The 12,889-nt window shown below is 44.0% G+C and overlaps 1 protein-coding gene across 6 annotated transcripts in view; it reads right to left on the bottom strand.

Annotated features, from left to right (window-relative positions):
- The window catches only part of WASF3 (WASP family member 3), a 100,874-nt gene that overhangs the window by 75,891 nt on the left and 12,094 nt on the right, over positions 1-12,889 (bottom strand). The window lies entirely within an intron of this gene.

Genomic DNA, 12,889 nt, shown 5'->3' with positions numbered 1-12,889 from the left:
AAGCAATGGAAGCCAGAGGTACGACACAATGCAATGCATAGTAACTTTATTTTTTCAGATTAGCAAAGATGAAAACATGAAAAATGCCAGTGCCGGGCAGAATGTGAGAGCAAGAAGCTACTTGCTTGCTCTCATGGTGGAAACACGGAGGGCTGGGAAGGGGTCACAGCGCAAATCCAGCTCTAGAAGAAAAGAAATCATGTAGTTCCAAACTTGTAATCTGTGGTGACATCTAAACACAGTCCAGTGGGGCAACGCTGCGACTTCGCCAACCCAGGGAAGGCCGCCCCAAACACAGTCTAGTGGGGCAACGCTGCGACTTCACCAACCCGAGGGGAGGCCACTCCTAAACAGACATGACCCAAAATGGGCCCCAGTCTCCCTCCTGGAGGAGTGGGCCTGTGGCTGTGTTTGTCTGGCTTTATGTTGTCCTACGTGCTCTGGCAATGACAACATAACACTGCCATCACGCGTCCCCTGCTCCAGCAGCTCCCTCCTGCTTACGGCAAAGCAAACATTCGAGGGGTCACTAAACTGACTCTGCTTTGAATTTTCACAGTTATCCTCCAGGATTATTTTGGGGGGGGGTGTTTTACATATATATGTTATATATAATACAATGCGTATAAGTTTTCTATGTAGAGATATATTGATTTATTTTAAACTCATTTCTCTAATCTTGCTAATCTCAATAATGATCATTTATATTAGCCCATCTGGTTATTATATTTATTCCCATTTGAGAAAGCTATTTATAATTCTTCAATAGATTGTCTAGTGTAGCAAAACAACTCTGAAACCTCGCCCTCTACTTTGAAATATTACCGTGAATGGAATGATAAATTATGATTAAACTTGAAGAAGAAGAAGAAGAAGGAGGAGGAGGAGGAGGAGGAAGAGGAGGAGGAGGAGGAGGAGGAGGAGGAGGAGGAGGAGGAGGAGGAGGAGAAGAAGAAGAAGAAGAAGAAGAAGAAGAAGAAGAAGAAGAAGAAAAGATTTTAAGTCCTGTGGCAATTTTAACAAATCCTCAGAAACACAAAACAAGAACCCATTGAAAAAGCTCACTTTGAATGAACAGAGACCTTCAGTCTGCAGCAAATGAAGGCCAATTTTCTCTCATCATTTGCTCCTTTGCTTTCCAGTCTCTTCCGAGTCACATGACCCATAGACTTGCTCTTCCCTTCTGCCCCAACCACAGCCACGACTGGGGGATTACTCACAGCGCTAGCCACAGTGCACAGTGGACCACAGCCCTTCCTTCAGCCACAGATGCCCTATCACGCTGCGTGCTTCAGACACCAGCCCCTCCCTCACCCAGCTGTCGGAGAACTCTGAAAATCTGGACAATATGCTTCCTCTCAAAACACCAACTGGTCGGGAGGAAAAGGCAGAAAGAGAGAGATGCCAAATCCACTTCCCAGCTTCTCTCCTGGCTCAGCTACAAGCATGTTAATTCAGTCCTTAATTGGACTGATGATACAATGACTTTTATTACTCACAGTTGAACTTTTTTTTTTCCGAGACAGGGTTTCTCAGTGTAGCCTTGGCTGCCCTGGACTCACTTAGTAGATCAGGCTGGCCTCGAACTCACAGCGATCCACCTGCCTCTGCTTTCCAAGTGCTGGGATTACAGGTACGCACCAGCACGTGCAGCTTCACAGATGAATTTTACAACAAAGGAGCTGAATTGTTTGTGATTTTGCAAGCAGGACTACTGCTGCAGGGCTGATGAATTTTGAGGCTTTTAACAATAACCTGCCACGCGGTGGTGGCGCATGCCTTTAATCCCAGCACTCAGGAGACAGAGGCAGATGGATCCCTGTGTGTTCAAGTCCAGCCTGGTCTACAATGCAAGTCCAGGACAGCCAAGGCTACATGGAGAAACCCTGTCTCAAAAAACCAAAAACAAACAAACAAACAAACAATAATCCTAGCATCAACAAAAATACAGACCAAAAGGAAAAAAAAAATCCCACTGAAAAGTAAGTCTGCAAAGGACAGCCAACATCTGTCTAATAATAAAGCATGGTTTTATTATAAATAATAAAGTCTGCATGGCTTTTCATTGGTTTGTTTGTTTGTTGCAGAGCCAATGTCAGACTGAAGTTCTAAACCCATTTTCCACATCTAGACAAGCTAACATTTAAGATTCTTACAGAATAGATCTGGGTAGGGGTTCGAAGTTTACTGCACGTATTGTCCTTGGCGGACAGGACATTCTCCACAGTTGAGTGGCGAGTGGGGACTGACTTTCACACGAACTCTGGTGCCCCATATTTGACCACGTCCCCTGGATGGAGAGGCCTGGGGGCACTCAAAGGAAGGATAGCAGGCTACCAAGAAGAGACTTGATACCCTATGAGCATATACAAGGGGAGGAGGTCCCCCTCAGTCACAGTCATAGGGGAAGGGAGTAAGGGGAAAATGGGAGGGAGGGAGGAATGGGAGGATACAAGGGATGGGATAACAATTGAGATGTAATATGAATAAACCAATAAAATATATATTAAAAATGATTCTTGCAGAATAACAATTGAGTTATAATCTGAATAAATTAATAAAATTAAAATTCAAAAAAAAGATTCTTACAGAAAATCAGAAGAAAGTTTACAAAAGAAGAATGGAAAACAGGAAATCTCTTGGAATGGAATTTGCCCCGGGTTAGGACATGATAAAGCACCACAGTTAAAAGGGTTGTATTGGCCAGAACAAAGTAAACACAGCTGGGATGGAACAGGACGGAGGTCAGTAACCATAGTGCTTCAGAAGCTGAGGCAGGGGACTGTGATGAGTCCCGGGCCAGGATGGGCTGTAGAGTTAGACCTTGTCTCAAAAGAGGAAAAAAAAAAAAAAGGAAGGAAGGAAAGAGTATGACAGTATAGAAACCATCACATTCAGGGTTACTATAACAACTGGATACACATTAAGAGGGGAACGTCTCTTGCTGTGCAGGTACCATGCTGTTTTAGTTACTGCCACTGCTTAAGATCGGGTATGGAGATTCCTCCTGAGGATCTTTTATTGTATAAGATTGTTTCAGCTATTCTGGGTTTTTGTTTGTTTGTTTGTTTGTTGTTCCATATGAAATTGAGAATTGATCTTTCAATGTCTTTAAATTATTTTGTAGGTATTCTGATAGGGATTGCATTGAATCTGTAAATTGCTTTTGGTAAGATGGCCATTTTTACTATGTTGCTTCTCCCGATCCATGAACAAGGGAGATCCCTCCATCTTCTGATGCCGTCTTCAATCTCTTTCTTCAGAGATTTAAAGTTTCTTTTCAAACAAGTCCTTCACTTGCTTGGTTAGAGTTACTCCTGGATATTTTATATTGCTTGTGGCTAATGTGAAGGATGTAGTTTTCCTAATTTCTTCCTCTGCATGTTTGCCATTTGTATATAGGAAGGCTACTGACTTTTTTGAGTTAATTTTGTATCCAGCCAATTTGCTGAAGGTGTTTATCAGCTGTAGTAGTTCTCTGGTGGAATTCTGGGGGTCACTTATGTACACTATCATATCATCTGCAAATAGGGATAATCTGACTTCCTCCTTTCCCATTTGGATCCCCTTGATCTCCTTGTGTTGTCTTATTGCTCTGGCTAGAACTTCAAGAATTATACTGAAGAGATATGGAGAAAGTGGGCAGCCTTGTCTGAACCCGGATTTTAGAGGAATTTCCTTGAGTATCTCTCCATTTAATTTGATGTTGGCTATTGGCTTGCTGTATATAGCCTTTATTATGCTTAGGTGTGTGCCTTGTATCTCTCTAAGTGTCCCTCAGTAGAAGAATGGATGAAGAAACTGTGGTACATTTACACTATGGAATACTACTCAGCTATTAAAAACAAGGAATTCCCAAAATTTGTGGATAAATGGATTGAGCTAGAAATGATCATAATGAGTGAGTTAATCCAGAAGCAGAAAGACTCAAATGGTATATACTCACTTATATCTGCATATTAGCCCAAGGGGCATGTACCATGAAAGTCTTCACTTACCAGGAAAGTGGGACAGAGGGGAGGACATCCTATTGGAACTCTAGGTGAGAGAAACATGGGAGAATGGGGAAATAGAAGGATCCAGAGGGTCCTAGAAACCTACAAGAAGAACATTATGACAGGCGGATCTTGGCCCAGGGGTTCTGCTCAAACTATGGCACCAACCAAGGACAAGACATGCAATAAACTTCGAACCCTGACCCAGATCTAGCCAATAGACAGGACACTCTTCACAGTTGAGTGGAGAGTGGGGACTGAGTTTCACATGAACTCTGGTGTCCCATATTTGACCACGTCCCCTTGATGGGGAGGCCTGGTGGCACTCAGAGGAAGGATAGCAGGCTACCAAGAAGAGACTTGATACCGTATGAGCATATACAGCTGGAGGAGGTCCCCTCAGTCACAGTCATAGGGGAGGGGAGTAGGGGGAAAGCGGGAGGGAGGGAGGAATGGGAGGATGGGATAACAATTGAGATGTAATATGAACGAATTAATAAAAAAGGGGGCACATCATTACTGGATACTATATAACAAAAGAAGAATCAAATCTTTTTTTTTTAAGATTTATTTATTTATTTAATGTATTTCAGTACTCTATTTCCATGTACACCTGTATGCCAGAAGAGGGCATCAGATCACAGTACAGGTGGCTGTGAGCCACCACGTGGTTGCTGGGAATTGAACTCAGGACCTCTGGAGGAGCTCTTAACCGCTGAGCCATCTCTCCAGCCCCAGAATCAAATATTTCAATGGGAACCATTAAGAACTAGAAGAAACAAAATTTTTAAGCAGTCTTAAAGTAGAAAAATCTTTTAAAACATTATTGAGGGAGCTGGAGACGCGGCTCGGTGGTTAAAGATTGCTGGCTCCTCTTCCAGAGAACCAGAATTTAATTCCCAGCACGACATGGTGGCTCACGACCCCCTTTAACTCCAGTTCTAGGGGACCAGCATACACAGGGTGCGTAAACATGCACTCAGGCGCGCGCGCGCGCGCGCACACACACACACACACACACACACACACACACACACACAAATATAACAAATAAATCTAAAAAAAAAAAAAATTAAAGAAAGATCGTGAAAACCCTAACATACTTTAGCTGTGTTTCTCGCAGAACTCCTAGCTGTGAAGAAAAATCACCAAGGTCCCAACATTCTGTTCCATTACTGGTCTCTTGTAACCAATCTGAACTAACCCGAAATGAGAGAAAAAACGATGTATCCTGAAGGAAATTACTTTTATTACAGTGCTTGCTTGATATCAGTCATCTTGTAAAATCGAGTACGCGTCTTTCTGGGAAGACGAAGAGAGAACCAGCTCCAAACTGAGGGACTAAACAAACATCAAACAACAGGGCGCTGCCTCCGAGAGATCACAGGCCCAGCGCTGTGAGTGCAAACAGCTCTCAGATTGGTCTGCAGGGCCTTTCTGGACCAGACTCTCTCTGCGCATGCTCCGCCTTCTCAAGTCTCCTTGGGCCTCCCTCGTGACAGCCACAGCTCTGACTTCTGTGACCTCCTGCCTGGCTTTGGTGGGGGAGGGGTGGGGGAGGGGGAGGGGTGGGACAGGGTGATGGGGGATAAGGGCGGCCTGAAAGATCAGGCAGACCCCAGGTCACAAGCCAGCAAGCCGGAGTGACTTCAACAGATGACAAGGGCTCTGAGAGAGAAAAGGCAAGTCCTACACAGGACATACAGAAGAACAATTTAAAGAAAATGCAAATGCCCATGGCGGAGTATGGTCATAGACAAGGACATTATACTGGAAAACTACGAACCAAAAAAAAAAAAAAAGCAACAAAATTAAAACTCACTGCTATGTGACAATGTTGTCTGAAGGGGAGGCTTGGTGTGTGACGTGGTGACACTCAAGTGATGGAACCTTCTAGAGGGAAGATGGCAGGGAGCTCCAAGATCATTGAGGGCATGCCCTTGAAAGGGATTATGGGCACTCAGTCTCTGCCTGCCCCTCCCCGCCCTTCTCTCAAGTGGCTTCGCTCCAACGCACACTTCTCCCATAATGCACTGCTTCTGTACAGGCCCAAAGCAACAAGACAACCTACGCAGAGTGGAACCGCTAAAACACTGAGGCAAACAAGCACCCTCTCGTTATAAACTGACTCCCTCAGATAATGTGTTACAGTGACAAAGACCAACATATCCATAATTTCGAGATTTTAATAAAATGAGGCATTGTCAATGAAATACTAGCACACAACAATGGCGTGGGCTTTAGAGTTTCCTGGCTTCACCTACCTCAGCCTACTCAAAGCTGAACTATGCTGTACCTTCTAGGTCACTTGTTTTACAAATAAGAAGACATGAGAGTGGGCCCTTAGTCCAGCTTTGCCATTGCTCCCCTTATTACAATGAGAAGTTGTTATTCAACTTTTTTGTTGTTGTTGTTGTTTTGGTTTTATTGAGACAAGGTTTCTCTGTGTAGCCTTTACTGTCCTGGACTCTCTTTGTAGACCAGGCTGGTCTCGAACTCACAGAGATCTGCCTACCTCTGCCTCCCGAGTGCCGGAATTAAAGGCATGTGCCACCACCACCCGGCATTTGTTTCTTGACATTTAAAAAATAACAATTTGGGGGCTGGAAAGAAGGCTCAATGGTGAAGGACACTTACTGCTCTTATAGAGGACCTGAGTCTGGTTCCTAGTAGCTGCAGCAGGGGGTTCACAACTGCCTAGAATTCCATGTCCATGGGATCCTACGCCCTCTTCTGGCCTCGGTGCGCACCTGCACTCGCGTGCACATACCCATACTCAGAGTCAAAACCAGTAATAAAACAGAAATCTTTTCAACATGAATTTTAGACATTGAGGAAGAGTTGTAATCCTCATCCTCCTCCTCCTCCTCAACTTGACAAGAAGCATTTACAGAAAATGTCACTACAGCCAATATCACACTTCATGCTGAGAGTCAGGAACAAGACAGAAATAGCTGTTCCACGCAGGACTGCAGTGGGAGTGCCACCCAGGGCGGTATGGCGGGAAAGAAGGCAAGAGCAATGACAGAGACTGTGGTTAGTGAATATCCAGTCAGACTAGAAGGACAGTTAAGTCACCTTGTCATTCAACCACGTGACACATACATGCCATCACGTCACATGCAGAAAATCCCAAGAGACACACAATGAAACCACTGGAATCAGAGAGTGGGATGCCCGGCTGCAGGGTGAACCATCCATGGTACTGATGAGAGGAAAGAGTTGAAAACGGGCGGTGATGAGAAAGGCTAGGAGATCTTTGTTCAGAAGCGCACCTGCTGCTGCTGCGCTCGGAAAGAGAGGCAAGCCTAAGACCAGAGCAAATCTCCCCGGTCTGTCTGGGTGGAAGACGGGTCGCGCTGCTGGATTCTCTGATACAGATGGCAGCAGGAGCAGAGGCATCATGGGGGAGAGGACACGGGACAGAGGGACTGTTTGGAGAGTCACAAAAGTGCACCCAGGAACACGAGTGGCCTTCGCCGGGATTAGCAAGGGAGAAAGAGCAGACCTGGTATCTTTAAAGGGCCACGCACGGGTCACAGCCGCTGACTTATTACGAGGCTTTTAGTGAGAATCTAGTTTCCGCCATACACCAGAACTCAGCTCACGAGTGGCTAGGAGAGCCCTGATTTAAGTAAAGCTTACCCTGTAATAGCGACCCAAGTTCCACAGACACCGTCAAGTCTCTCCCTTTCCAAAGACGGGGCTGCATTTAATTAGTAACGCTTGACTTTCCACAGAAATGGGGGTCCCAAGTCAAAGCCTATGCAATGGTTTTATACTCAGATTTACAAGGCTGGGAAGATGAAGACGTTTAAACACAGGGAGGCTCTCAGGAACTCCGCCGAGTCTGAACTGTGCTCACTGGCCTGTTGCTGGTTAAACACCAGAAAGCAACCGTCTCTACTCTTCATGATGCCAACTAAGTTAGAATCCCCTCGGCCAAAGAACACCGCCTTTCACTGCCAAAAGGCATCTTGGGTGGGTTAGGTGTCATATCAAGGAAGAATATGTAACACTACACACACACACACACACACACACACACACACACACACACACACCCTATGGCATAAGTCTTACAACCTGAGTTCGAGCCCCTGAACCCATGTAAACTAGGAGAGAACAGGCTCCACAAGCCTTGTCCTCTGACTTCCATATTCATGCTGTGGTGTGCACACTTACAATAATAATAAATAATTTCAAAGTGTTTGCCTTTTCAAGTTAGGGCAGGATCTCCTAGTCATTTTCTTTTATGGACATAGGTACCATGTGCATGCAGTGCCCAGGGAGTCCAGATGAGGGCGCCAGATCCCCTGTAACTGGAGTTAGGAGATGATGGTAAACCGTCATCTGGGTGCTGGGAATGGTACCCAGGTCCTCTGCAAGCCCAGCCACTGCTCTTAACCACTGAGCCATCTCCACACCTGTCAGTTTCATAATTTTGAGACTGCACTAGTCCCAACAGATGTGACATTGACCTGAGAGTACAAACAGCTCTTTGGTGCCCTTCTTGAACTTACTATGAGCCTTTCATTGTTTCAAAAGAAAACTTTTTTTTTTTTAAGAAAACCTTCCTTTTTTTCTTTTTTTTCTTTTTCTTTTTTTTTTTCTTTTTCTTTTTCTTTTTTTTGTTTTTTTGTTTTTTTGTTTTTTGTTTTTTTGTTTTTCAAGACAGGGTTTCTTTACGTAGCCTTGGCTGATCTAGACCCACTTTGTAGACCAGGCTGTGCTTGAACTCACAACAATCTGCCTGCCTTTGCCTCCTATTAAAATTAATTGTAATTGGCTATGCCTTGTGACGCAGGCCAGAAATTCCAGCTACTTAAGAGGCTGAGGCTGAGGCTAGAGGGTCCCAAGTTCAAGGTCAGCCTGGGAAATTTAGTGAGACCTTGTCTCAACATAAAAAGTTTAAAATAGGAGTTGAGGGGGCCAGTGAAATGGCTCAGGTAAAAGTGATTGATGTGTGAGCTTAACAACCTGAGTCCAATTCCTGAATCCGGGTCCCACAGTGAACGAGGAATACCAACCCCTCCCTTCATCCTCTGACCTACAGGTGCACACGCACAAACACACGCACACAGACACACATGCACATACACACACAGGTACACAGACACACACATGTGCATACACACTGGTACACAGACATGTGTGCACACACACACAAATAATAAATGAATTTTAAATTTAAAGGAGGGAAGCTGGTAGTATAGTGCTTGCCTAGTATGCACAGGGCCCTACATTCAATGCTCAAAACTAGTAAGTAAACGAATGAATGTTAATTACATTTCTATATAATAATAGCAAACCCCCACCCCAAGAAAGAAATGAAGATCTGTAGATGACCCTACTGTGCACTTGGGAACCTCTTACATCCTTTTTGAAACTGCAAACACAGCGGTGGACATTAGCACCACGCAGCTCCACACTACTCCACGCCAGGCCAGCCACGCTCCCAGAGCTGTCTCCGTACTGGAATCACCCGAACCCCTCAGATCCCATGTACCGGCCCAGAGGCCATCACAATTCTGAGACCAGATGCCAGAAGTCAGGATTTTTGGAAATGTCAAAGGTGAGCCATCTCATAGGAAGTAGTAACTTTTAGATTCATGTTTCAGGACCACTTTACGACACTCAGCTTCAACAGGCGCTAATAACAGAATGTGTGCCGGCTGGTTCTATGTCAACCTTACACAAGCTTCTCCATCCCAGGCTCACTTGGGCCAGAGACACAGGCGATCATCTCAAAAGCATGTTCTCCGTTGCCCTCCGAGTGGGGCACAGCTAACACCATCCTACTATGTCAGCAGGAGACAGCTCGTTATGGTCAACAGACGCGTCAGAGCTGCAAGTCTCTCTGACTGAGGGGTCACTGAAGCAACCAGGGTAAAGTGAGAGTGAAGAAGACAGCGCCTTGTGTCTTGAGAGCTGTAGGAAGAAGGTGAAAAAAAGACTGGGGTCCTGGACGGAAAAACAGCAGGTCTGAAGCTGAAGCAATGGCGGCCCATAACTATCCATAGTCCAGCTACAGGGGACCCGATGCCCTCTTACAACCGCCACAGGTACTGAACGCAGGTAGCGTACATACATACAAGCAGGGAAACACTATAAAATAAAAATAAAAATTAATTAATTAATGGCTGGTAAACCTTTCTATGCCCTGACTATGTAGAATACAACCAAGATATTGAGTGGAAAGAGGAGAGAGAGAGAGACAGAGAGACAGAGAGAGAGCGCACAGTAAGATCACTATTACCATGTGGGTCATAGGTAAGAACGAAGCGATGCTATTCAAAATGGGCAGGTTAAGGTGAGCAGGGCATAAAGGTGCTTCCGGGGTTGGTGTTTCAAAGGGAAATCACTAGAATAATAAAAGTATTTCCTGACATCAAAAGAATTTAATCAATGAAACAAATCTAACAAGGAATGACTATGTCAATAAAATTCAAGCATAATTGCCACAGCGCGGCACAACTGAAAGCAAAGTGAACAGCAATTGATAATGTAAATAATCCCAACTTGCCTACTGAGTGAAAATATTTTCAAATGGCTTAGAGCAAAGTTTAACTATTTTGAATATAGGAGTCATGACTGAAATACAGAATAATTAGCGCATGTATAGGAAGTTCAGATGCATACTCAGAAAGGTTAAAGAATGGAGAAAATGTATTAGGCAAATGAAAACATTATGTTTTTATAACACCAGATAAAATAAACATCGAGACAAAAGTACTGAAATAGATAATGACCACTTACACTCTGAAAGGTATGGTTCCAATGAATGAAAAGCCAACCATACATACCTATGAACCAAAGTACATGTAAGACACAGGAAAACGTGAGTAATAGCAACACCACATCAAGGGCTCATACAAGGAATGTAACATTGCTTCACTATTGGCAGCTGTAGCCAGATAATTCATCAAACAGTAAGTCCAATGAGAAGCATTATATCTTTACCTCCAGAGGATGAAGAAGCTTTTGATAGAATTCATCGCCTCCTCCCAATTACAAACACACACACACACACACACACACACACACACACACACACACACACACACACACAATCTCTTGAAGAGGCTGGAGAGGTAAGCTCAGTGGTTAAGAGTGTATTCTGCTCTTCCAGAGGACCTGTGTTTGGTTCCCGGAACTCAAATTAGGTATCTCATATCCACCCTAAAACTCCAGCTCCAGAGGGTTTCGCGCCCTCTTCTGGCCGCCGCAGGAACTTGCATTCACATGCACAGACCAACACACATATACACATACACACACACATATACACACACACATACACATACACACACACATATACACACACATACGCATAATTTAAAAATAAAAATTAAGTCTTTTGAGTTAAGTCTCTTGAAGAATGGGTGAATTCTTTCTTGATGTGACTTTAGACAAACATGAGACAGCATAAAAGAAACACACACGCTCACAAGTGTGTATACACAATCACTAACATTTAACATCCTAAATGAATGCTCAGAGCATTGAATATTTTCCAGTTTCCTCTCTTTCCTAATGAATGCATTTATGGCTTAAGCATGTTCCTCTGGGTACTCCAAGGCTTTACATGTAGCACTTTCATAGTGAGTCCAACCAAAATATTTCTAAAACTTGGTAATTCCTATTACAGCATTTTCTCTGACCACGGGTTACTTTGGGATGAACTTTCTGGCTTTTGTTTAATTTACATTTTAATGTATTTATTAATTATGTATACAGTGTTCTGGCTGCATATAGACCTGCAGGCCAGAAGAGGGCACCAGGTCTCATTGTAGATGGCTGTGAGCCACCATGTGGGCTGCAGGGAATTGAACTCATGACCTTTGGGAGAGCACTCAGTGTTCTTAACCTCTGAGCCACCTCTCCAGCCCTGTTTGATTTAAAGAACAGAATTCTGTTTCATTTGAATTCTCCAGTATCTGCTTAGATTTTCTCTTGCCCCAAAAAGCTAGAAGGTTGTGTGAAAGTCCATGTGAACGTCAAAGAATGTGTGTTCACAGCTGTTCAGAGCAACATCTGGCTGGACATGTCAAAGAAATGTATTAGCCGTGACATTCAAATCCTTACTAGATTTAGTTCCAGCCATTGTAGGGAATATTTATGAGTAATTTCACAGTTTGTGGTTTTAATTCCTTTGTTGCATTTTAAACCTAAACTATAAAGACTAAAGATGTTTCTAATGATGTAAATAAACACCCAGCTACAGGGGAAAGGAAGGCAAATGACCTCTTCCTCAATTATTTTAAAAATCACATTTTTTCCCAACTAATCATTATCCAAAATGGCTTAATGTCACCTGCCTGGAAAGTAATTTCTCTAGGCACCTTCCCAAGTTTAATTGGGTCATATCCATAACTCCAGGGAGCACGGCAATTTGTTTAATTACACAGAGGTGCATTTTGCAACTAATTCATACTGCTGGATACACATGAAAAGAGCAGCTCTCCACAATACACTCTGAACAAGTTACTAACTCTTTATAGCTCTGGGGTACTGTTTTCCCAAATCAAAATTACCACCACCACCCCACACACATGCTCACACACACATATGCGCATGCTATCTGCAAGGAAAGCAAACAGCACTTCCTCCTGTGGTGCCATGGCACTGTCCTAGTGAGCTGAGACAAAGGCTTAGAATTATTCCTGTGCATGGTCCAGCAGCCACCACTGGCCACTGATCTAAAAAAAACCAAACCACCTGTGCACTGGTAGAACCTCTCGAAATCCCGCCAAGTGCCTGTTTTCACAGGTGGGTGAAAGGCTTGTGTGGAACCCATCCTTCCAAGAGTCTCAGAACGTGGGTATGGAAGTATTCTTGATTGGCACCTTTAAGGCCATTTTGTTTCTTCGCCTATGGCTGCACATTGCAGG

The sequence above is a fragment of the Acomys minous genome, assembly GCF_964271855.1.
Source record: "Acomys minous genome assembly, chromosome: 16".
NCBI classification, from domain to species: Eukaryota; Metazoa; Chordata; class Mammalia; order Rodentia; family Muridae; genus Acomys; species Acomys minous.
Note: the sequence above shows the minus strand (reverse complement) of the source record. Positions and strands in the feature narration are given on the sequence as shown.